The sequence below is a fragment of the Gymnogyps californianus genome, chromosome 4, assembly GCF_018139145.2.
Source record: "Gymnogyps californianus isolate 813 chromosome 4, ASM1813914v2, whole genome shotgun sequence".
Lineage (NCBI taxonomy): Eukaryota > Metazoa > Chordata > Aves > Accipitriformes > Cathartidae > Gymnogyps > Gymnogyps californianus.
Window position 1 is genome coordinate 60,511,842 of NC_059474.1, and position 25,769 is coordinate 60,537,610.

Consider the following 25,769-nt stretch of genomic DNA (forward strand, 5'->3'; position numbering starts at 1 on the left):
TATATAGACCATACCATACAGCCTGATTCCCAGCTGATGTATATCACCTAGCTCCAGTGACCTCAGCAGAGCTCTCAACATTTTATCAGCTGCAGCCAGGGATGTACTCCTTTGAAAAATTATTTTATCTATATGTCTGTCTAGGAAACACCACTGAAAATACTCTGAAAAGCATTAATATTCATTTATTGCTGTTGTCACATCCCATGCAGTAAGAATACAATTTTCTTACAGCTTCTCAGTCACTGAAACAGCATAATAATCGCAATATTCCCATGTATCCCTACAGATCTAGAGAAGACTATGAAAAAAGTTTAACTAAAAAGTTGAGCGCTCTGCTCTCTCCTATAGATGGTTACCAATTACTAACAGTTATTATATTGTTATAGATATCTTTTAGTATTTCTTTTGATAGTTTCAGTTTTATGATTGCCTTTTGAATTACATCTTAATTAGCTCTTAATCAGTCTAATCTGAAAAAAGAGTGAGCTCTTTCAAACCAAAAAATGGACAGAGAGAAAGGGACTTTAAAAAATAAAACCTTCACCATCCAAAAGACTGCTAAGCAGAGTGATAAGGCCCACATTGATGTCAAGATGGTCAAAAGCTAGAAGTAAATTTGCCTGAACCATCTGCCTCTTCTGAGGGCTGCTTCTCTTCTGCTAGCAGCTGCCATGAAGACGTCCCATGCCACCCATGGATTCCTATCCATGCTGTTTGGCTCCAGAAAAGTGCCATTTTGGAGGTGGCAAGGGGTTAAATGAACATTTAGCAGCAAATATCCGTCAGCGAACTCCACACGTCTCAAGAAGCATTTCAAGAGATCAGGGGATATCAGCTGAAAAGCCCCGAGCCCACCTCCTGCTCGCTCTCAGTTTCCCCACAGTCGCTTCAGTCTCACACAATATACCCACATCCACAGTTTCAAGACCATGCTTAGTTTCTTTCGATGACCCCAATGCAATGTAGGTCCTGCAGTAGCAAGGAGGAAGGGTCTCTGAAACCTCTGAAACAATGGCAAAATTAAAAATTGAAAGAGATTGCACAGATTCCTGAGATGCTGGATCCTTGAGAACAACCAACAGGAAAATACCACATCTATACGTAAGTGTTTCCAAGAAAGCCCTTAAGTTGATGTCAAGGACTGATGCTTTCTCTAAATATACATATTCAGCAGAAAAGATGTCCGTCTTTCTTTCTCCAGGCTCCAAACTGGCTGAACAACTGTTGCTCCAGTCTTTTCCAGACATGGAGCAGACATCAATCCTTGAATGCCTTACACTCTAAAATAACATCTCAGAATGTCTTAACAGCTAAAAACATTTGTAGAAGGATTTTTATACTATGAGATAACATGAGAAAATGAAGCCCCAATGCATTTTTCATGTTTGAAGACTTGTTGCCTTTTTATAATTCATGAGCACTCAGCCCATTGAGTGGAAAAGGACTTGACAGAGACAGAAAAGGCTAATGATATTTGGAAGAAACAATTAGAGTTAGCACTTGTTTGCCTGTGAAGGAAGACAAAATTCCATTAAATTCATTTGTTAAAAAATTTCTATTATGTATATCAGATTTTTGCTAGGAGATGAAGTGCTGGACTAGGGTCCTTCCTTGATCCTGGAGATTAATGATTAAATTCTTCATCCTGCATGGATTTACACAGTACCTTTGCCAAGTTAGCCTCGGTGCCCCAGTTTCCTCTCCTGAAAACCGGCAAAGCTGACTGAGATCCATGCAGGCATCCACAGACGCTGTGATTATATGAGACCCGTTTCGTTGGGACGCACAAGATGAAAGCACACCCTTATTCCCAAGAGAGGTCTGTCTTTTCTCCACTTATCAACCAACCTACCAATTTACTGCAGTGACCCAATTTCTGGGATAAGGAAGAGCAGGGGGATTGTGACATTCCCCCACCGCAACGGAGTTCATGGGACAATGTTTGCCAAATGTGGCTCCTCCAACCACAGCAAGTTCCTGCAGCTTCCAAAATAAACCACTAAGTCACAAGGTTGCCTTTATTAGCTTCCCTGGGAGGGGGGGTTGAAGAACTCCAGATGGTCCCAAAGAAATTAAGACTTCAAGTGTGTGTATGTGTGCTCCTAAAACTCTTTGTGAAGGCCAAAGAGTCTCCCGAAGTCTGTCAGCGGGGCTCTTGGCAAAGGGTTCGGAGAGGCAGCTACATATTCTCCCTCCCTGTGAAATGGGATATAGGGCCTTGGGAGAAAAGGATGTCTTAAGTAAGAAGTCACCACTCCTGTCATTTTATGCAAGGTGACAGTTCAAAATAGAGCTTCCTCCAAAACTGGAGAGGCTTGACTTGACGTCCACTGCATTTGCACAGAGCACAGCAATGGCCAAGCATTGTCTTTAACAAGATGAAAATCAAGAGGAAAAGAGGAAAGGGAATAAATACATGGTTAAAAATTAACATGCAGGCAGCATTTGAACGGCTGGGTGTTACTACTTTCAACCTTAAATAACTGTCAGAGATATTAAATGTTTAAAGAAAGAAACAGAAAGAAAAAAAAGGGCACATCTCTGCTGAGAAAGTTTTCAGAAATGCAAAATATCCTGCAAAGTAGGCCAGTGACTAAATACAGACTAAATCTTGTAGCATGCTTCTTTCTAGAGCCCAAAATACATCTGGCATGCTCAGACACGCTGAGCTATGCCCCTCATCACCTAATCTAACCCAAGAGCCTGTGGTATTTCATGTTGTTACTGGGACGAAAAAGAAACTGGAAAAAACGCCGTACAGTAGGGAATGGCAGATCTTCTGCTCTCTGCATGACAGCTGGAAGTCACTAGCCTGTTTCTCTCCTGCGCTCATTTATATTTCATCAACACGCCTCTATGCATGCCAAATGCAATTCAACCTGACCTGCTAGATGCTAGGATATCCTCCCATTTACCTGCGGGACTGATAACCGCCTCTCTGCCAAGGCCTCCGCAGTTGGGTGCGCTATGCTACTGCAGCAGACTCTGGGTGGAAAACTTCATTTTCCTGTTTACGCTTTGGATAACTCTTCCTGAACCAGCCCAGCCTGCACTGCAGTGGCCGTGCTGCAAACTCACCCTTGGGCATTAGCAGGGCAGAGGAACTGTGTTAGCACTGGGGAGCTGCAGGACCTGAAGCTGGAGCGTGCATCTCTGATGGCTGTTAGAGTGAAGGGAAATGCGTAGAGATGAAATTTCAAGTCGTAAGAAGCTAATTCTGCATTAAGGCAAGATTTTTAGCTAATACAGTTTTCTTACGATCCATAATTAGAGTATCATACTTAGCAGGTCTGAGTTGAAGCTTTTAATTGTTTAAGTGGACTTAGAAACTTACAGAACTTACACCCCAGTGAGAAAAATCTGATTTTTGGAAATGCTAAGCACGTCCCTCTGCCTCGCTGGCAGATGATCCAGACACCCCCCTCGGACTTTATTTTGTTGCTAGCTAAACATCTTGTTATAACTCTGTCAACACAAAGTGCTATGTCTTCCCTAAGGAAGAGATGAAAACAAAACTTAGGTAACGAAGCACCTTGATTCATGCAGAACGACAAGTGAATCCTCAGGAAAAAGTCAGGATCTCCTGGTAACCACGAGATGATTTTAGGACATGTTTATACATTTACTAAGACAGCTCTTCTGGAAACTATTCACAGTACACTTCTAAGCCTAGACAAGTTTTTAGTGAAAAAATAATAGGAAATTTGAAGAAAAAAAAAAAAGTTGTCAGTTGTTATTTTTTTTGCCAAACAAATTGCTGCTAAAGAGAACGCAGAAACATCTAACAACAGGGATGAACAGTTAAATAAAAGCTCGGGGCGAAGTTCAAAGTCTAGGGAAGAAATCAGAGTACATTACCCACCAGCAATCCAACTGTGTGACATAAAGGAAACAAACAGAGACCCCATAAATGTCCTTTAATCTTCTCTTCACAGAAAATTAGGGAAGAACCTACTGCCCTTGTGAAACATCGAAAGGTATATAAATCATCCCATATGCAGCTCACACCATATATAAGTCATCCTGTATGCAGCTCTTCTGCTCTCAGAAGTTGCCCCATGCTGCAGTTGAAAACTTTCTCCTACTCCAGACAGGACAGAGATTCTGTGAGGTCCTGGTTTTAACTGTTTTGTTGTTGCCCAAGTATGAGCAAAAATCAAAAGACAGCAGCTAGTGTAGCATTTTTCAAGATAACTCTTACAACTACTCCACTTTGCATTATGACAAGACAGACAGGAGAGGACGATTTATTTTCCCCTGCAGTGTTGAAAACGGCAGACGTTTCATGATAGACAGTGGCACTGAATTTTACTGACAGGCAGGTTCACTTCTAGTTACCCGTGGCTGGAAAGTCTGTCTAAAATGCTTACCAGACAGGAGCTTCTAGGAGGTTATTCCATACCTCTCTAATTTCTGTATGTTGTTCTTTATATAAAACCGATCTGTCAGGCTTCCCACCTATCTATATAAACTCATACCAGATCTGGCATTCCAGTCTATTGGTACTAAACACAGCACTGCATAGAAACTAAGCCTGATTTATAACCAAAGCTACTAACATCGTTCACATCAATAGTCCTTATCGTTTCCAGTTTGTGCTCGGGCCACAAGGCTTGCAAATTATCTACTTTAAATTACTAATACTACACTCATGATATGAAAGGTGGTATTAATTCAAGTGGTTCAAGACTAAGAACATCCCTATATGGCTCTAAATTACATGCACAGGACTTGTCACAAGGCCAAGCATGATGCAAGTTTAATGCTCCAGTACACAAAAAGCACCCTCGACTTACTTTAAAAAAAAATCAACTAACGCATCCGCAGAAGCAGTTTTTGTATCAATCAGTTCCTATTTTAACACGTTCGCAATGTGTTTAAGCATACTTCATGCTATTACTTGATATGGAAACAAGACTGAAGTTGATAGCTTTCCAAGGACTCCCATCCAGTTTAACATCGCAGAAAGGGACTGTCACCACCAGCTCCCAAAACTTCCAGAGGATGCTTCCTTTTCTTAGTCCCTGTCAACCTCTGTTCCCACCACTGAAAGGTCAAAAATGCATATAAAATATTTAGCATGAGATTCTGTTGCTGAAAACATTCACTAAAAACACAGACAGCAGTCACGTTTAAACAGCATTTCCACAAATGAGTAAGATAGGTAAAGTATCAACAAGTCCTTGTGCATTTGCTTATAAATATCTTTTTCTTTAGGATCAAAGGACAATTTGATCCTTCCGTGACTGAACAAAGTCCTTCTAACAAGCAAGTGGTTTTTATGATTTGTCACTACAGATTTTTAAGATCGATTCAGAGAAAACAAGTGTTCATGGTTATGGAAAACATGCTTTATAAAAGAAAACCATGCAGAGAAATCTTTAAAACTCACCCAGTATTTAAAAGTTTTTTCAAAACAAAAAGGAGCTAAGTTCTTCCAGCGACTTGCCCTCCTGACTGTAAATACAGGCTGAAGTCTAAAATAGACATCCTATCATTCAGCACAGTCACATCTGAACATGCAAACTTCCAGAGGGTAGAAAGACGGCTGTAACTTACACCAGGCAGTCTGGGGATAAAATTCACTCCTGCACAGGAGAGCACACAAGACAACACCGAGAAGCATCAATGCGAGTCCAGAGTCTTATTCAGTAGGTGAAAATCTGCCTCCTCTTAAGCAAAGAATTCTGCTGGGGGTGGGCACTGATAAAACACAACACTGCGTCACGACTGCACTAGTGAGACAAACCAATCCAATGAAGCTCATATTAAAAGCAACAAAACGTTCCCTTTTTTTTTTCCCCAAGCATAGGCATCGATGAGAAAGGAAATATCATTTTTGACCGCCAGCTGGGCATTTTGGTGCGATCAGGTAATCTCTGAGGAGCCCCAGGTCTTCTATTTGCAAGTACACTTAAACGCATGCTTAATTCAAGTGCATGTGACGGTAGGGTATGTACATCCAATTTGGGAAAGATGTTGCATGCTTGTTACTTTATCCGTGTCAGTAGAGGTCTCACAGGCTACACAGACTGCAGAAAGTTAAAGATGTGCACGAGTTTTGACTGGATCGATGCCTAAGCAAGCAACTTCGCTTTCAACAGTTCAAACCTGAATTACCCAATCCAAATTCCTTCAACCGCTTTCCTTTAAGTGGGAAACATTTTTGTATGTATGTCAAGGCAAAAATGTTTGCCTAAAAGCACCCGGCTTAGCTTTATATAAAATATTTTCTTTAATACTATATAATGCAATTAAGCTATTTTGTTCAGCAAAAAGAAATGTAAATCAAAACTGCATTGTCACAGTTTAAAAATCTGACAGATGCAAATTTATTTGGACACGTTTCTGGTTTATAAATAAATGACGTTTTATATTTAACTGTTAGGTTTTATTCCATTCTGAGTCACTCAAAGCCATAGAATCATATTCCAACATAATAAACTTAAATTGGTAAATTTTCTGCGCCCTGAACATTTGAGAAAAACCAAATCATAGATTTAGATTTGTAAACACAGACTTGGAAACATAACTCTTACCTCATCTATTTTTTCAAGTTTGAATAAAGGATATTTCTTAATAAGGAGGCAAAAGTTTTCTAAATTGGTTAAATTCAGTTGCAGATGATATTCAGGGATAATTTGGTAAATCTGAAAAGTGGTTTACGTTTCGTAAGAAAACTCACATGGATTAGCCAAACTCACTCAAAATCAAGAGAGAGAATATAGAAGGTATACACCACGGGGTACCCTGTGCTTTTACCTGCGTGACCACGGAGAGGACATTAGGAAGTGGGACAGAAAACCTACCTCGACCCTAGATGCACGGGTACGTGAATTGAAAGGAAAAACAAATTGTTTTTCATTCCTTTCTGTCCTATTAAACTGTCTTTATCTCAACTCATGAGGTTTTTTTTTCCTGATTCTCTCCCCCATCCCGGGGAGGGGGGGGGAGTGAGCGAGCAGCTGCGTGGTGCTTAGCTGCCGGCTGGGGTTAAACCACAAAACTCACATGACGTAAGCCTACGTCATCTTTTAAAAAGAATTAGGGCAAAACTCCAGCTAGAAATCTGCAATGCAGAAATTACATTAAAAATGCTCAATAAAAAAAGAATTATAAGCATCAGGCCACAATTCTTTGTAAGAAATGCTGACTCTCTACTTAAGGTCAATACCTAACTACTATTAGGCTTGCAATATAGCTGCTAACTTTGTGAAAAGCTACATCTCTTAAATCTGGTTGCAAAGTCTTTCCTTTTACTTCTGTAATAGCTGGCAAACAGGCTTCCTAGTTTTAGAAAAGTGAGAGAGGTTGATACTTTCACACTGGTTTTCCCTTATGTACAAAAGCAACATATTTTAGCAAGAATATTAATCTTTTCCTACAGATCTAAACATATTTTAATACTTTTTTTTTTACAAGTAGCATCAATCAATTCAAGTGAGAGCGATCATAATTGTAAACATGAAGTCAGCCTGTATTTATAGGTCTGGATTCCAAGGTTTTAAGGAAGTGAATAAACAAACACAGAAACTTTCTTGGAGCACTTACTTAACTTTATAAAGTAAAAAAAAAGAACACAAAATATTATTTCATGTTCTCTTTATAGCTGACAAGTTGTTGATGTCTGCATTGGAAAAGCTCAAACCCGAACAGTCCGAGTAAGCACTAAACCCACTCTAGTTCTCCTTAAAGGACCATTCACCCAGCCTAGAGTAACCACCACCAGTGTGCAGATGCAGGTAAAAAGACTGTTGAAACGACACATTATTTGGGAGGTATCCACATTGATTTCAAAAGCCATAAGTTGCTGGCCTGACCTGTGGGAATCATCTCGGACCCAGGAGAACAACAAACTGGAACCATTTGAGTGCCGCTTCCCATGAGCCAGCCTGACCACAACGGTGGTTTCTTGTTGACCTAAGCTTCAGAGCTCAGTCTACACGCGAAGCAAAGGATATAATAAACAGAACAGAGAAAAGGAAATATCTTCAAAGTTTTTGTTCTGCTAAATCAGCATTGTGGACCCCAGGCATGGGAAAATTCAAGCCAAGATAGGTTGACCATTAAAAAGAATTACAATTTGGGATACCACTAAAGAAGCATGCAAAGGAAAATTTATACGACCACAAAATAAATTATGAGAATCGGCTTTTGGCAATGGCAGCACCAGTTTGGTTCCCATCAAATCAAATATTTGTAGAAATGATAAATATTATATATTACAATCTCAATCAGATATCATAATTTTTTTTAATTGTAATTTATTCTGGTAAATCCACAATTGAGAGATCCCTGTTTGATTCAACAAACCCACGCTAGGCAGATTTATGTTCTGGTTTAAATAATGTAATAGGACATGCCAATTTAAATAATTAATTTTAAATCCCCTTTGTTTTGCATTTCCGCATCAGCTATTTTCTGAAAGATGCCCAGGTTCTCATTTACCAGTAACCACTAAAACAACTTTAATTTGCAACTTAATGTAACTTTTATATCAAATGTAACTGGCCTTTTTGCCATTCAGATGGGAAGGCTACATATTTAAGCGATTATACTTATTTTAAAATACATACATTTTGAGTAGAAAATAATGGGGGATGATTACCATTTTCTAACATAAAAACCTGTAAGAATTGGAACCTGAATACCTGTGAACTGCATTTGGTCAGAAACAGAAATACAATAAAAATATTCGAAAGCTGCAGGATGTTGTTCCAGTTACATTGTGCCAACTTAAATAAGACTACTGACCAGCAACGGGAGCTTTTGGGCTCTCATATACCTGCTGGTACTCTAAAATTGGGAGCCACAAGCAGCTGGAACCGGGGGCTTTTTGTTTCCCTTATCACTGTTTGTGCCCCTGACCCTGCCTGGGAACCCTTATTTCCCTTCAATCTACAAACAAAGAAAATAAAATTAATGAGGAGGAATGAAAACGGGAGGCAGATGACTGCACAGGTATCACATAGTATCTCAAAGAAATCCAGTTCTTGCAATACCCTTCTTTCTGGTTTTGAAGGCCCCCGTGACCATCTACACCATGGGGGACTTGAAGCAGGACACCATCATTACCTGGAAATCAGCCCTGAGGTCCTTGAGGCTAACGGAGATTTAACACAGCTCTACCAAACACAGCACCATTTCTGGGTGCTTCGGTATCTTCATTGTGTCTAACAAATACCAACAAAACTCTGAATATCTGCTCTGCAGATAGCAGATAGCTACAAACACAGTTCAAGCTGGAAAGAGCTGGCTCCAACCAAGAAAAGCACATCTGCTTTTGCATATTGGGTAGGAAGCTCCAACACATTCTGTTATCTATCTGGATAATCTCCGAATAGAAAGAGATGCGTCTGTGTTTCACTGCAAGAAAAACCATCTCAGGGACCCTCTGGAAAGTCTAATGTGGTAGACAGAAAAATTAAAAAGTCACTTGGCATTCAGGGATGGAGCGACTCCTCTGCTCTGAGGAAGCAAACCATTTGGATAGGCTTTCTTGATGGCTCTGAACTCTGTCACACTGTCATCCAAACCTCTTTTTCCAGCAAGCCCCTGGGCTCTCAAAGAGGACATCCCACCCCAGCTAGGAGACTTCCACTCCCAATGGTTGAGGTGAATTGGCTGTGCTTGCATAGGCATGCAGGGAGAGCTGCCATGTTACAGAGCATGACTCTGCTTGAGATCACACTTATCTATTGAGTGAGCGAGCCCTGGGAAAATGAAAAGGAGGAACCCACAACTGGAATTGCCGGAGGCCAAGGCTGGCGCAGAGGATGACACAGCCTCCGGGTGTTGCGTGGCCTGGGAGAGCCAGGCTGGCTCCAACCCCTGCCACAGCACAAGCCCACGCTGAGCCAGGAGGTGTTCAAAGGCAGCAAACCCATTCTGAAGGAGCAAGGCTTTGGCCAACGCGGATTCAAGCACTGCCCCAGTTAGTGCCGGGAACCGGACTCTTATCGCCCGCGACTCTGGCTGATTCACTGGAGCCTGAGCATATTACATCCATACTAAGCCCATGGAAAGGGGTGAACTGCTGCTCTGAGCCTCCCTGAGCTTAATCCATCATTTCCCCTCCCCAGTCCCATATCCAAAGAAAGCAATCAGCATGGGCAAAGTATTTCTAAAAGCCCTGGTTACTGCTGACAACTCAGGAAGCATTATCCTGAATTACTAATGGACCTATACTGACTACACAGAACATAAAAACTGCCCAGGAAACACTCCAGTGGCAATCCAAAAATACGCATTTTGCAAATTCAGAGGCTTATGCAAAGATCCCCTTGGTAAAAAGCCAGAGTGCGGTTGCCAAAAGTCAACAATGCGAATTTTTCAGATAAAGGAAACCTGACACCTCAAGCCCCAGATTGCCTGCCATTTCCATTTTGGTTTGGGTTTCAGAGAATAACCACTGTGGAGTCTTTTCCCGTTGAGCCAGAAGAGATGGCTGGGGCTCCCCCGAGTCCAGCAACCCTCTCTCTTCAAAGGGAGCTGGAGTGAGCGAGTAGCTATCAACATGCCAAACCACACTGGCTGGCTCTCACTGACAACCTCCAAAATCGATGTGGCCAGCAGGACAGAAGACCAAGCATTGCTGAAATGAGCTAGCTGAATGCCAAAAGGAGGAAAGGATCAGGGGTATAACCAAAGAGAGGAGGGACGATGACACTCAGAGGTGCCGGCCGGGGTTATGGGAGTAAGTGGAAGCAGATGAGGCCAATACATTGTGGCAATGGAAATTCTGCTTTTTTTTTTTCTATGAGTGTTGCAGTAATAAAGATATAAAGGTGGAAACAGCAATGAAAGCTGTGACCTTGGCTTCATTTCATAGGAATAGGAGCCAAATATTACACCAGGAGGCTGGTGACTGTGCCTAATACTGTCTGGAGACCATGCAAAGAATGGCACCTGCCAACTAATAAGCCTGTTTCCCCCTCAAAGTTCAATAGCTGATCTCTGTTCTTCAGAGTCCATGTAATGGTCCACATCTATCTCCTGTAGCCTTTGCTGCTAGAGACATGAGGAGCATGACGGTGAAGCAAAAACCTTGAGTTCCACCTACAAGGCAGAGTTAACGGGCCGGCTGCTTCACTGCAGGTTGAAGATGCTGCTGGAGCAAACAGGTGGCCAACAGACTTGTCACATTGGCTAGGAATTAAATCATCACCAATGCAACACGCCAAAGAATGTCCCATAGTCAGGTACTTTGCTCAGCGAATACCTCCAAGAGGACTTACTAAGGGCATGCAGTCCTGTGAAGCACGTCAAGAAAAGCTAGGCTTTATCCTCTACGAAGGAAAATGTTGCTCTCCAATGCTTCTCCTGGGCGAGAATTAGCACCGAAAATCATAGGAAAAGTGGACCTACAAACCAGCTTAATATAGTGGCTTGGTCAGGGATCTTGTTATCAAGAACTCTCTCCCACAGATGAGTTACTGCTCATGGAGAGACAGCTCCATGTTTTATCTGGGCTTTTCCCAGCCTGGGAGCAAACCCTGGTAACATTAGCATTTGTGCTTCAGCGGTCCAGTGCCTACATCGAGGTGGAGCACAAAGAGTCTTCCTAAAGGTATGGGCAGGATAACAGGACACACATTGCCTCCAGTGAAGTGATGAGTGTATTCGTCTGCAGCAAGAGCTCGAACAGCTAGAATTTCTCTGCTTGCTGACAGAGAGGCTATAAAGAGAAGAGAAAGTCATTAAGGTAGCAGAAGATATTTCTTTGAGTACATGGTACCAGCAAACAGCGCCAGTAGCTAGTGTGCCTTATCCTCTGAAAAAGGTGTTTATGGCTAAGCTGTGCTGATGATGCATTACAGCACCCCGACAGCTGCCCAGAGGAAGAAAGATAGCATGAATGCTGCTGAGAGGTCAGGAATAGCAAAGGGGATTCCACGAGGAACCCTCCCTCTTCCCGGCCTTTCTGGAGAAGGGTGAGAATCAGAGCTAGCCATGCCCGGATCCTGCTACGCCCACCACGGCCTGAACGGGGACCTCTCTACACCTATGCATTTCCCTTGCAGAAAATGACCTACCCGACAATGTGAACGGCACAGCGCTGACACAGACCTCGCCACTCCATACAAGCACTGAGAGAAGAGCCACACCACTCCAAGGCAGGGTGCAAATTCCCAGAGAGCTGAAGTATCGGAAAAAGTCAAGCAAAAAAGGAGAAAAGAACCTAAAAAAATGAATAAAATTAAGTCTACGGCAGCCAGGTATGACAACCATGCCATGCGAAGAGAGTCCTCTGGAGTATGGAAGCACATGTGGAGCACATTTCTTGCAAGACCTGGAAGGGACCACAGTCTCTCTCTCATACTGATAAGGAAAAATCACTCGGTGTTATCCATAAAACAAATGAGCAAGTGGATCGTCATGTAAAGAACACTGAATACTCAGGAAAAAAGTATATAAAATATTTTTTCTTTTAAAGAAGTAAACAAGGAATCTATAATTAATAAACAACCAGTTGTTTCTGGTCACCGAGACCTTCAGCAGTCATAGAAGTCGTTTCCTCTTCCATCTCTTCTACACATAAATTAAAACAGGAAAATTAATTATGCCATTTTTTCAACTGTCAATCAGTTCTTTGGCCTTGAATTAACCAGATATTGAATTAAATCAAATGAATAAAATGATGTGAAGAAAACAGTTGCTCTGAAATGGTGGAATACATTACTCCCAAAATGGGCTTAATATTTCAATCAACACTGTCTCCAAGCATTTAACCAATTATCTCCCGCAATTTGATTTTGTTTTCTTTAAAACTTCAGCAGACATGAACACCTTTGAATCACTTCATTTAATACAAATAACTAAACAGATTACAATAAATTTGGGCTATATTACAAGTTTGTTTCTTTCAAATCCGAAGTAGCAGGGTTTTAAAATAAACATAATCTTTTCCAGTTTTAAAAATTTCTCAACCAAGCAAAAAGTATTTTCCATTCTCCAAAGTAATCCAGAACATAGACCATATTGTTCACTAATGTACATTCAATCTGCGATACACTGGTGTCACTAATCTAACATGAAATTCAGGTGTGCACAAGACCATTCTGTATCTACTTTAAAACACAACCATCAGTTACTGACAGATATATTTAAAATATGAGAAAAATTATGAACTGACCCACTGGCTACTCTACTAATCCTGGGATTTTATTTCGCCTGGGATTCTCTAGGGTTTATTCAGAAAACATAAAGTAATTGCACAAACTCAGAGGCACAGTTCTCCATCAAGAAAGTCTTCCACAAGAACATGCAAAAGCCCACAGTGAGTGCCTCACGGGTTGATCTAAAGAAGGCAAATACCATGAAAGGCATAATGCTGGAAGAAACACTAGGTGAACATAGAGGCAGAGGTAATACGAAGAAAACAGAAATGTGCAGATTTACTTGTTCCAGTCAACAACAGTAACTAAAGTTTATTGATTTCAGTTTCAGCAGCTAAAAATCCATTAAAACATTTTTATATGATACAGATAATACTATCCCATATTCAAATTTCTATCAAAGTAATAATATAGGCTAGGATTTTCTCACAGTCATTGCAATTTACTTATCAATTAGTACAATAAAATCTATTTAAAAATATAAATACTACTAAGTGCAAATAGTTTTTGTATCCAATTGTAATTTAGCTGTTCAATTATATGGAAATATCTACGTAAAGAGACAGAAAAAATATAACTCTTAGCTACAAAAATAGCTGGACACATTCTCAGCCACTGTCTCTCAACTGTTCCCTTTATATCCACTGTAAAACTATTTCCAACACACTAATCACATCTATTCGGAAGAAACTAAAATTATACGATTTCAAACTATTTTCATTAGAAAAACAGTCCTTTAACAACTGCTTTTACTCTTCCATCTAATTATATACTCTTAAAGGCCAAATATTCAGTCAGTATGCAAAAATAACCATAGCCTTTTATTGAGGATAAAACACCAGATAAGAGTTCATAAGAAAAATAAAGATGCTCTTTGCCTCTACCAGCAACACTGGCCAATATAGGAAATTACATTTAATTTTAGAATTTTAAATACATATATGTCAAACTCCATATCAGAGACTTACTACAATGAAGTCTGTTCACAGCATCGTAACTTGTTGGACTGCATGGCTAGTACTTCCTTGGAGATACTTCACATAACAGCCAAGATGTTAAAAAAACCTACCTTTCTAAAAAGCTCTCCCCCAACTCAATACTAAGTAATCTGCACTTAAAACCTCACAGCCCTGCCAAGAAATCTTACCTATCTGGCATATTTTTGTGACCAACAGTCAAATAAAAAAGATTGAACTGATTAATATTTGATTCTGACATCTGTCTAAGGAGAGCATAAGAACAATGCATTATAAGGTTACTCAAATTAGAGGGCTACCACTATCTTTTTTTTCTTTTACCTATGTACCTGTCACCCCTGATTTCCTATTTTGTAACAGTCATGGTCTGATCTCCATATTCAACGTACGTTTCTACAAAAAACCAAAATTGATTTCAAGTACAAAGCAGCAGCTATCTAATCCACAAATAAAAACTACAGCAATGTTCTGCTCTTCCTAAAACAAGCTTGAAGCCACAATTATATTAAAGACACAGATGTGAGGGGATTTTTCAACTTCCAAACAGATAATGCAAACAAAGTATTACAATCCAGGGGCGCAGGTAAATGAATAAGCAAGCAAACTACGTGACGTTTGTGCAGCGTCCTCTCAAATCCTGCAATCCCTTCTAGAAAGTCTGGGTCTACATCTCCCTCTTCTTTACTCATGTTCTTCTCGCATGGGTTGGTCTCAGAAACTTTCCATGCCTGTAACGGAAACTTGAGCCAACTTCTTAAATGTATGATTTCTTCATCTCCACTCATCATCCACTTCTGTTTCTGAGAAGCTCCTCATCATGACACCTGTATCTCAAGAAGCAAAACAGGAAACATCACAGGGATGAAGCAAGGAAAGATGAATAATAATATGCCTCTGTGTCTTTAATAAAATTCCAACTTTCATTCAAGTTCCTTTTAGGAAATAAGAGTTCCTTTCACAAAAGCAAAGTTTTGCCAAACTAGGTATGTAAACATCGTGTGCCAAAATTGGGGTAACTAATGAAATCTCCCAATCTGCACCTCGGTTCCTGATATGACAAGCAGGAGAAGTCCTGTACCAGCTAGCCTTACATACTGCGGAAAACATCATCGGGTGCCAAGCTTGCAGAACTAGTCTGCGGCAGCCAGCTCAACTAAAAGAAACCGCTGACCCATCTACTAACTTATCCGCTACTGAAAACAATGCAAGTTATCTTTACCCAGGACCCGTTTGTCCAAGTAAGTAGAGCTCTAGACCACAACTGAGACAAAAACCAAAGATGTAAGCCTCTCCTCTACTTTTCCCACTGCTTCTTAATCTACACAACTTCCACAGTACGTTTGCGTTTTTACACACTTATCAGATACCGGAGGAGACACTTCCTCTGCATTACAGCAGTTTAACTACAAGGTGACAAAGGCCTAAAGTATTTTCAAAGTGTCTTTGTCCCCAAAATCATGTCATAAAGTTTGGGGTTGGGGTGGAGGGGACTTGCCTATCTGTTTCTGCCATCCAAAACTTGGGATCAAGCGGGCCCAAAGCCAACAGCAGCACTGTTCGGAGCCTAACAACAAAAAGGCAGAGGGATGACTCATCCACAAAATGGAGACACAGCCATCTTGTGTCCAAACAAGCAGCCCAAACCATTTGCCTGCCTCACGATTTTGCCCAAACGCTGAACAAGGGGGTGCAGGAGAAATTATTTCTGCAGCCTCCCCAGCCATGAAGCCTTCAGGGCAGATAAGCAGGCACCAAAACCATTCTGCCAGCCAGCTCTCAGTGAGACAGAAGCATGAAAGCAATTTTATCTCTCCCTTTTAGGGTTAAGGGCATCTTTAAATAAACATTAGCACCAAAATCTCTTCCTAGCAGAGGCAGAGCAGATCCTACCTCTTATCAGCTACCATCTCACATTCTCAGAATTCCACCTCCCATCTGAAATCCTCCTTTCTTCTGCAAAAGCACTTGACAGCAGCATGCTCCGTACACAGCGCACACTTCACTCAGAAAGACAGCATAGTCCTTCGCCAAGTCCTCCCAGCGAAACGACGGATCATTTCAGCTCTCTTACACTAGAAACGAGGGACAGAATCCCATCCGAGCACAAAAAGTCTTGGCTTTGGTTCTTGCACAGTGAAGTAGAGAAGATAACTGTACCTTGGATGGTCAAAGCAAGAAACCCTCTGACAATGCTCTGAGTATTGCAGAAACAATAGCTGTTAAGTAACCGAACTGAAATGTATTTGCTGTGCCGAGATTATATGTCAAAGAAAAATACATATTCCCTTAATTCTGAACTCTTTAAGAAGTCCTTACCCTCACAAGTGCTTAGGAGGCAAACAGTCCTGACAGCCTGTGCCTCAGTGATCATGCCTGCTATTGAGAAACATGCTATTGCCCACTCAGGAAAGGCAATTATCACAGATTTCAAGAGCTTACAGACCATAAAAGCCGAGGCAGCCACACACGTCCCGTCAGCAGGACATCCAGAACATGTCCAGATACCATCCAATTATTTTATACCACAGTGATCCTTAATCTTTTATCATGATGATCACTGTATACAAGAAACAGAAACCACAATTTCACTGTTCCATAATCATCATAACTCCATATTCTCTCTGAGCACCAGAAATTAACTGTGGACAAGTAATTCAATTTATTATTGACATCCTCACCCGTTAATCAGACGTCTACACTCAGCATATGCACCATACAGATTACAAGACATGCAGGCTACTCACTGTTGCATGCAGAAAGAGAACTGCAGAAAAATATTAATATTTGCCAAAAAGATCTGACGCTGGCTGTCACCTGAAACAACTGAGGAATTCTCAGTTTTCTTTTGAAGAGACAATTTACTGGCAGGCTGGTAATTCTAACTTTGATCTTCATAGCAGCCAACACCAGCAGAAGAATTTTGTAGCTCAGTAACAAAACACAGAAACCTCCTGGACTGTTAAGTCAATTACAGTATTTTGGCAAGGAAACCTTCCCCTTATACCTTGGGGAAAGTCTTAAGATTAAACAGTGCACGTTTTAAAGGCACATGTGCCTCAATTATTTGGTGTAACTGTTCATGCACCTAATTGCTTTGAGAGAAAAAGTATTCCATGGCAACTTCCTTAGAATACTGGTATTTTTCCTTGTTTCCCAAGGAAACAATGGTTAAATAACCACACCAACTGTCCCATGCACAGAAACGTAAATTATAAAGCCAATTTCAACCTAATCTGATGGAAAAGGATAGAAATTTCACAGGTGCTCAATTCCTACAACAGGCTTGCAGAATTAATAACCGAGGCAGCCCCCTGAGCAACATGCCTGGTTCACAAACATCAGGGAGACATCATGTTTTGATTAAATATACCCAAGAACCACGAGGCAGTGAGAGGCTGCTCAGGGACACTAACGATACTGCTGTGTAATGGAAAGAAAGAAAGGAAGGTGTTTAAGGTACCACAGTGCTACCAAAACTGAGAAGGCTGCAGGAAACTCTCATCTTCATTAGTTCAGCTGCTCACAGAGCTACTTTTTAATCTACGGAGCAATACAGCAATGCCTTATGTGCCCATCACAGCTTCCATCTTTACGCGGGCTGCTGCTGACGTGTTAGCAGGCACTTCTCAAGATACATCAAAGGCAATTGGTCAACAGTTGTCCTCTTTTGCCAATGAGAAACTGGAAAAGTAGACATACACTGCAGTACAGGTGGCCTCAGAAAACCCTAGGGAAAAAAAAAAAAGCTTCTCAAACCCTTTCAACAAGATCCGACCCAGGCAGGGTAAGCTAAGCACTGCCACGACAGGTCAGATTGCTGGTCCATCTGTTTGAGAATCCTGCCTCCTGTGATCAGGACCAGATGCTTCAGAAGGTGGAACAGCTCGGGTAGTGAACAATGATGTAATTCACCCAAAGGGGAAATTCCTTCCTGACCTCATCAATTAGCATGAAGGTTTATATGCTTAATTTATTTTTAATCCTATTTACTGCAACTCTGGACATTGTCATTATATATATAAATGTCCATGTCTGCTTGGAATCCGACTAAACTTTTGGCCTCGGTAATATCATGTGGTATAATTGTGCCAGGTTTCAAATGTACTGATTTTCAATTTCATTTAAACATCCCTTTGTTCTTGCACTATGGGAACTAGCACAGCTATTAACCACCTCTTTTCTCCTTCCAAGGGCTCCAGCCCGGCTTGCACCATAAGCTCCCATGCCATACTGTGCTCTGTTACAGAGCGGGAACATAATCTGAGGGCCTTTAAGGCAACAATTTAGCAACTTCTATCAGTTATCCAGCAACATTTCTATACGCTAAATTTCTGGGATCTGCTGGAAGCTGCCAGCTCCACAAGAATTTCACCAGGCCCTACCCTCTTCCAGATCTTGCAAGCTCACTTCTCTGATGTTTTCCACGCCAGAGCTGCCACTCTTATAAGCAAACTGTTTTGCCCTGTGTTGTGCTCTTCAAACCCCCCTGAAATTCTGATGAATTTAGTTATAAAAGAACAGACAAGAAGCATACCATGCTGGGCTTTTCAAGGTCACACAGGAACCTCTCCCTCTGAGCAAAGAATTCCCCTTCCATCTCCACGGCTGAATAAAGAACAACAGTGTCCAACCAAGAAAAACCAATCCCGTTTTGCTCTTGGCTGGTGTTCCTGTGGGCTGCAGGTTCCTCTGTGCAACAACTTTAGCCTATGTTGTTACTTATGGATGAGCTCATGACATATTCATCATCGTTACTATGCCAAGTACTTACTAAAGCTCCAGTGCGATTAGTCACTGCCACTTCTGCTCACACAACGCTTGCAAGAGGCATCAAGGTATAAAGCCACACCTTCATTCAACAAAACTTTGGTGAAAAAAAAAATAATAATGATGTATGCAAGCAAGCAGCAGACAAGGAAGGGAGACTCTTAAAGTAAACTTGAGGTTCTGGATCCTCTCGTCTCCCGAAAACATAGTCCTGCTTTCAGTAACTGGGCTGCATTTTCTTCTCCCAGCCTCTGGAGCTAAAACTTTGGACCCCAGGCCACAGGTTCTTAATCCCAGTCTTTAGGAGAGAAAGAGTAGGTCTGGCCGATATCTCATGGGAAGATGGCCCCCCAAGGAGATGACAAGAGTTTTTACAGCATCTGTGAGAAACACCACATAGCCATCACTGTTTTACCGCAAGTGTTTTGATTATGGGCTTGGAACTGGTGAATTATGGCAAGAGAATACTTCTTTGCCTCAACCAAACAGAAAATTACACCATTTCATCCCTCTTTAGAAGAATCTGCAGGCAAGCAAGCAGTCGAGAGAAAACTCCTATCCCAGCCTATGGTCCATAAACAAATGGAGCTCTTTAGTGATCAAAATAGCCCTAACAGAACTGGTAACAGGCACCAGTTTGCCAACTGTTAGCTCATTAAGTAATATAACCACATGCAACTCTTTTCTTTGAGTATCATATACTGATTAGAGTCAATAAAATCACAGGTCTCATAATGGCAGTTAAATTGTCCTATTGCATACTTCTCAATGACCTCCCCATGCTGTTTAATAGTCATGCAGCAGTCTTAGAAACTCTGTTCCAGAATGATGATCTTAATACTTTCTTTCTAAGAGGCCATAAATGCTTTCCTGTTCTTCTGTCTCACATGTGTAAAGACGACATACTGAACTGAGTGCTTCTACAATGCTCTTAGGCAATGCTCAAACAGTGGTCCAAGCCACAAGTTTCGGAGCACTGCCATACCAGCATCTCCAGGACCTCTGATCAGCCATCGAGTGGTTTGCCTTTGGCATTTCAGTATTTGCTGAGGTTGAAAGAGAAGACAATAATGATACAGAATAATTCTCCCATCAGTCGTGGCAAAAGTAATCTTGGAGGCCTTGAGTGCAATGCTTTCAGCACTTTTGAGTTGTTACTGAATATGAAGTCTAAAAGATGCGATATTTTCTGTTTGTCACACACAAAAACAGAGTTTGGGTAAGGAAATCTTTTAACGAACTCAACAAAGGTATTTTTGGCTGCTAGAATTCTCAATCTGTCGTGCTAAAATTAGCTTTAAATAAATGTGCAATACAAGCAGTACATACTTTGCCTAAGAAAAAATCCACTGGCCACTTACAGATCATGTGAACTCAGTTATTTAGTTGAGCTAAGAACATCAATTATTCCAAGCCTTATCTGACTATAGATTTGGATCTATTTAGCAATGGCACTGCCACATATCCAAATGCATGACAAGCCACAGCTCTTTACCAAAGCGAGGGAAAGTTCCTGCAAACAAGGGTTGCTGCCATTTAACAAGATGGTCATGAAGAGATGAGATTGAAAAAGCCTGCACCTCTGCCTCTAGCCTTCTGACCTTCGTCTGAAAAGAAAAAGCAAGTCTTCCTCTTCTGTCAGTCCACCCTTCCTTCCATACTACAGTATAAAGAAATGGATGCCTTCAACTATCACTCCCTGATGTCCACCAACCAAAGCTATGGAAGATGATAGTCTTACTTTTCTTCCCCTTCAAGCTTTTCATGAATCAGTAAAAGGGTTCCCTAAGTTCTGCTTTGTTTTTACAACCGGTGTCACAGAAGCTGGTTCTAATATTGCTCATCAGAGCGTACACCATGATCTGAGCAACGGCAAAACAGAGTCGTTCAAACATACCGAGTACTCTGTGCTGGGTAAAGTTCACAGCAGCTGTTCGAGTCCCAGAAAGACATCTGAGAGAAGTGCCATAAATAACGAGATCACATGGAGTCTCCCATTGCACAACCAACATACATCTTTCCTGCTCAGGAATTTATGCTTCACACCCTATGCTGTCAGTCAAGAGCATATTACAAACTATGTTTTCAGGATGATCCAGAGGATATTTTGGAAAGTAATACAGCCCTCCTGCCGACCGAGTCTTTTCCAAATACTCGTTCTATTCCATTACAAAAAAGACAAATTTTTCTATAATCTTGTCTTTCTCAGGAGCAAGCTATAGATCCACGCATGCCTTTTATACATCACAGATGTCTAAAACCAGTTCCAGCAAGTCTGACAGCCTGATGGAAACTGAAGGGGACTACTCCTTTGCAGACTCAGGATCTAAGTTTTTCTTCAGATGTGCAAATGTAAGGTATTTTCTCAGACTCCAATTTCAGCAAATCCCTAATATGAGCAGCCCCTTTTTAGGATTCTTAATTCATTTTACTGTTAGATTAAAATTAAACCCAGTTCTCCTAAAACATCTCATTCCTAGGCCTCTGCAAGGGGAGAATCACTTTTCAAAGCAGTGCCTAGCTATAATTGAGAAAGAAGATATACGGCTATTTTATAAAAACGAGATTTTTTTTTTTTTTTATCTTTTTCTGGAGTTTTGCCACAAATTGCTTTCGAGGGCTTGGTTCAGAAATTCCAAATTCAGTTTATTGTTTTTTGTCATTGAAAACTAACTCCTTTTAGCAATTCTGTTAATCTTGGAGTTTGAAGTTATTTTTATTAAAGTAACGCCCAGAGTTTAGATATTCCATAAAAAGATTAGGAATTATTTTTATTAAAGTAACACCCAAAGCTTAGACATTCCTTGCAAAAATCAGGCAAGGCACCTTCATTCTTAAAAAGGTTCTTAGCCTTTTCCTTGTAAACACAGATTTCACGGAGACAACTGAGCACTGAGAAGTTTTATCAGCCTTTTTTTATCAGAGAGTTGGGAAAAGAGTTATTAAGGCAGGATTTTTCCTGCCTAAAAAAATCCTGAGCCTTTTGCTCTTAACACGACGTGTGGTTTTTTTCCTCCTCCCTTCTTGTCTGCTGTTACGGAAGAAGTAGCACTGATTTCCACTCCCCGACGTCAGATTTCTCATGAGCCATTTGCGCTGGCTTTGGGGTGTTCTGCCAGCGGTCAATATCTCTGGTCATACTTGGTATCTGTCCCTTAGCCAGCAGGGAGTCCTGCCGACCCAGGTGACACCAATTTCTGATGGAGCTCTTGATGGAGCTACAACAAACTTTTTCTTAGCCCTTAACTCTTACGCCACAACAGAAACAGGGCTGCAAAGTAAAGGATCTTACCTCCATTCTCAGGGGCCTGAGGCACTGAAACCTTCTGCTCTTCAGTGGCAGCCCTGTCTCCAGGACAAGATCAAGCGCTGCCTTTTTGTTTGAGTGACTATGTTAATAAACTAGGTGACATCACCCAGGTTCCTTACCATGACTAAAACACAGTTTAAGTGTTTGGAGGGGAAAGGGAACGCCTTTTGATCACTACTTCTGATTCGGTGCGTAAGCAACCGCGACTGAAGACTGCACTTTGTCAGCAAGCCTCCTCCAATGCTATTGCTCTTTAGGCATAACAGGCCAAAGACATCATGGAGTTAATAACACGTTTTCCAACAAGGTGCTTCTTCCCCGTTGAAGAAGGCACGTAGTGACAATTTTAAATCTCTTTAATGTAGAAATTAGGGCCGGGGCAAAATCTTTTCAATTCCTCCCAAAGAGAGGTTAAGTTGCAACATACCCACCTTTCTCTCTGCAGCGTGTATAATTTCAGCTTGCTCAATAGCAGCGGCACTCCTGAGTTCAGGAGGACTTTAAAAGGAGCGATTATGCTCACGGAAGTAAGCTAACGTGAATAAACCGCCCAGGCAACAGGGAGACATTCCAGAGCCCTGTGCTGTCACCAGGCTTTTGGCCAATGCTGCTTAATCACATATGCAAAATGCAAATTACAGAAAGATTCATCATAGGTTAGAATATTCTCAATGAATAACTTTGCACTTCTTCCCTGCAAACCGTCCTCAGATGAAGGCACTGGGATCTTCTCCCCATTTTCAGAGCTTCTACTGGCATCAGCAGTACAAGTGGTACAGCAAAGGCTTCCTCTGTAGGTCTTCTCGATGGATCAGGCAGTTTGGAAGGGAAGTTTGAGAGCAAGTTTAGCACCACCCGAGTGTCACACTGCTGAAATTCGTAACTCTTATGGCTACAAGGCACCACGGCAGCTGCTACAGGCTACGTTCTCATCTGGGCTCGGCTGGCACATGCCAATTCATACTATCCGGGCACGTAACACTGGACTGAAACTCAAAATGCTCATGGCACAGGGGAAGATATTTTCACTACAAGGCCCACAGAGTTTACAACGTCTTCAGCTTTAAATGCAGCCACATTCACAGCTTAGAAATATTTAAGACCCTCTTGAGCATTGTCACAGAATTTATAAAGCTCCATCCAAAAAGCTTTGATCTTCTGTGCAGCACTGAATATAAAATCTAGCCAGCCACATTTTAGGTATGAGAAGAGAGATGACTTTTCCACCACTTAAAAGAAGATTATAGTTTTCACATAAGATTATAGAGTCATGGTTGTAACTCCATCTGAAGACTGCATTTACAAAGATCTGACTGTTCAGCAGCTCCCATGGACACAACAGAGCAGTCAGATCCTCAAAAACATTTGAGTTAGAATTGAGAGCAACTTGTTAACGCTTTTTTGCGGTACCTTACAGATGCAAAGTTTTAACTGCTTTGAAAGCCTTCCCTTGCATGCTTTGTGTGATCAGACACCACTAAATCTACATATCACAATAACTTTTTAAACAGTATTGGGTAAGCTAGAAAGATTTGCCTCTGTACAGCATTCTCAAAAATAAACGCGACTAAACATAACTTTGGCACAATTTTTTTAAAGGTCACAAGCTTTCCCCATCCAAGACATCTAATAATTCAGCATGAACAAAGTTCCACGAGAGTTTGAGAATCCGTTCCTGTGCATGCCTACAAGCCTGACTACTACGAATGGACACAAAAAAAATAGATCTATTGCCTCTACCTTATCTGCCTTTGCTTTTAGGCACTGATTTTTTACTACCAATTAAAGAAAGCACTTTTTTTCTACACACAATATCATGAATTAATGGGTAAAAATCACTGCAGAAATCTGAGGTAAAATTTCAAAAGCTGACTGCACCTTCCGTCCCAAAGCATACTTGTACTGTATAACTGAAAAATAAAACCCCCAACAAAACAGGGTATAGTTTTGCTGGGACAGAACTTCAATAGCTGCACTTACGTCAGGAAAACAAACCACTACCTTCCCTTCGCTCTTGGCTCAAGCAGCATGCTTCTAATGCCCTAGCAAACACAAAAGCTACGCGCCCTGGAAAAGCTTTTGCTTTTGTTGCTTCTCCTTAAAAATGTTTTGTCTCGACACGTAAATTTGTGAGATACCTGTGCCACTACCTCAGGTCCATGAATACAAGCGGAGCTGCAAGCTGCTCGAGATTTCTAAGTGCTTCACAGTGCTTCCAGCTCAGCTGAGAGGAAAACTGTAAAATTATTAGCTACAGACGGAAAGACGGCTGGGTTTAGCAAACTGGAAAGAATGGGTTCATTTTGAAATGCTGCTTTATTGAAACGTATGGAGCCGCATCGGATGGCTGTTGAGGACAGCAGCCCTGGCGAGCGTTACAGAAGATGCACCATTAGGCAGGATTCATCCCCGCGCTGCCTGTTCCCTGGCTGACCGCTCGGGTGGGCAGGGCTGGTGGGAAAGAGGGCTGAGCTCTCGTTACAGCCATGAGCCCCGCGCCGGGACAACGCTGCGGCGCCCACGGGGTGAAGCCGGGCACAGGAGGCGGAGAACCCTCCCGCGGAGGATGGAGGAGAAAGCCCACCCGGCCCGGCGGCGCGCAGCCTGCCCCCGACGGAGCCGGCGCCGGCCCCCCCCCCCCCCCCTTTCTCCTCAGGCGGCCCCTTCCCGCCTCACAACGGCCCCCCGCGCGCCGCCGCCGGTGAGGCGCCCCCCTCCCCTCAGCGCGGACGGGGCGAGGGGAGGGGCGGGGGCGGGGCGGGGCGCCCCCGCGCGCGTGCCCCGCCGCGGCCCCACTCACCGCCCGGCGGGCGCCCTCCGAGCAGCAGCAGCAGCGGCAGCGGCAGCGGCGGCGGCGGCGGCAGCAGCAGCGGCGGCGGCGGCGGCGGCGGCGGCGGCGGCAGCGGCAGGGGCGGCGGCGGCGGCGGCGGCGGCGGCGGCGGCAGCCGGCACGGCCCGGAGGCGGAAGCGGCGGCAGGAAGTGAGGTCGGGGGGGGGGGGAGGGAAGAGTGCTGCTTCCGGGGGATGGATGGGGACGCGGACACGGGCAGAGGGCCCCGCCGCCCAGGGAGCTCGGGCGGAGTTGGGTCTCTGTCCCGCGTAAATACCGCTAAGTAACGGGGAGACGGTGCGGAGCCGGGTCTTCATACGGCCGGAGTAACGTAAGATGGAAAAGGCACCGGGAGGCCGCCGGGGAGGCAGCGGCGGGAGGAGGCCGGGCAGCACAGCCGAGCCGCCGGCAGCCCCGGTGGTTCCCGCGTCCTCCGCGGTCTTCCTCCTCCCCGTCGCCGAGGGGGAACGGCGCTTCCTCCCGCCAGCCCTCGGCCCCGTCGAGTTACGCTTCTGTTTTCCTCGGTTACACGCGGGGAAGCTGTCAAAAGGGGCCATCGGCACGGGTGGCAAGACTTCACACAAACGAGCCCTTTTCACGGGGCAAACCCTCTGAGCCGTCTCCTGCCACGGTCGGTGCGGCCCAGGTCACGTTTTACTGTCCCTACAGGCGCTAAGTTGCAGATAATTTCAATCTAATAAGCAAGATTTGGTGAACAAAGCCAAGCCTCCTCATATGTGAATGGAACTGCAGTGCTGTTTACC

The 25,769-nt window shown here is 42.7% G+C and overlaps 1 long non-coding RNA gene across 1 annotated transcript; it reads right to left on the reverse strand.

Annotated features, from left to right (window-relative positions):
* Positions 1 to 12,789: 12,789 nt before the first annotated feature.
* LOC127015764 (uncharacterized) lies at positions 12,790 to 25,038 on the reverse strand. The gene is made up of 2 exons (XR_007766372.1): positions 24,976 to 25,038; positions 12,790 to 14,922 (listed from the first exon to the last, which is right to left on the reverse strand). It is a non-coding gene; the product is annotated as an uncharacterized LOC127015764 (long non-coding RNA).
* Between the last annotated feature and the right edge of the window lie 731 nt (positions 25,039 to 25,769).